The sequence below is a fragment of the Erinaceus europaeus genome, chromosome 12, assembly GCF_950295315.1.
Source record: "Erinaceus europaeus chromosome 12, mEriEur2.1, whole genome shotgun sequence".
Taxonomy (NCBI): domain Eukaryota; kingdom Metazoa; phylum Chordata; class Mammalia; order Eulipotyphla; family Erinaceidae; genus Erinaceus; species Erinaceus europaeus.
This window is the reverse complement of record NC_080173.1, coordinates 16,438,513-16,439,660: the sequence shown is the minus strand read 5'-3', so window position 1 is coordinate 16,439,660 and position 1,148 is coordinate 16,438,513. Positions and strand designations below refer to the sequence as shown.

The 1,148-nt window shown below is 42.2% G+C and overlaps 1 pseudogene; it reads right to left on the bottom strand.

The window, feature by feature from the left end:
- Positions 1 to 918: 918 nt before the first annotated feature.
- LOC103120349 (Golgi SNAP receptor complex member 1-like) overlaps positions 919 to 1,148 on the bottom strand; it is a 3,277-nt pseudogene continuing 3,047 nt past the window's right edge.

Genomic DNA, 1,148 nt, shown 5'->3' with positions numbered 1-1,148 from the left:
GTATGCCACCATCCTCTACACTCCGACAAATTCCATAGCTACAAAGTCTTAGACAATTTGTTTGCTTCTATTTTCTCTTCCTAGTCCATGTGTTTCAGTTCTCTAGATTCAATGAAACCATCTATCTGTTAGTTGTCTTTTGCCTCACATTTCACTACACATCATCACCACCAGTTCCATCCATTTTTAAATTTCCATTACTTTTCATTTCAGCTAGGGAGAGTGAGACAGAATACTGGAGCCTCCCTCAGGGCTATGGCTTTCTCATGTGGTGCCAGGGTTTGAATGTGGACGATTATGCACGGGATTTTTTTTTTTTTTTGACCAGAGAACTGCTCATCTCTGGTTTATGGTGGTGTGGGGATTGAACCTGGGGTGTTGGGAGCCTCAGGCATGAGAGTCTGTTTGCATACCATTAGGCTGTCTCCCCCACCTGGAATGTTTGTTTTTTCAAAATTCAAAACAGAAGGAAGTGTGTGTTAGAAAAGATAACAGGGTTGAATGGTGGCACATCTGGTTGAGTGCACACGTTACAATACACGAGGATCTAGGTTCAAGCCCCTGCTCCCCACCTACATGGGGAGCTTCAATAACCATGATGTAGTTAGTATCTGTGTGTGTCTCTTTCTCTTACCGTCTGTATTTCCTCATTCTCTCTCAAATTCTCTCTCGCTATAAAAAAGGTAACAGAAGGATGCTGACTTCAGCTCAGACTGACCGTGTCACAGAATCTATCATCTGTCTTGAATTGCTGCTGCTGGTCAGACTAAATTTTAAATGAGATGGGCATGTTCAGCGTGGTATGACTATAGAACAACCTAATTTTCCAAACAGTCAACTGCTCCTTTTCTCTTGTCCTTCTTTTAGATGGTGACCTGAGAGTGATGGGTGGTGCCAAGAATCCCTGGAGCTATTCCCTCAATGGAAAATAGACAGCAGTAAAAGAAAGGTACAGACACAAATAACACTGCCTGGGATGAGTGAGTTTTTGTCATTTTCTAAGATTGATCCACTTGATCAGGCTGTTCACAGCAGGGAAATGATTGGCCAAGTGTTCATTTTGCTCTGAATCAACTTCAACATTCCACCCTGTGAAGTCATTATTTTCTTTCGTTGCCATAGCAATGTTTATTGTCTCTTCTGTCAGA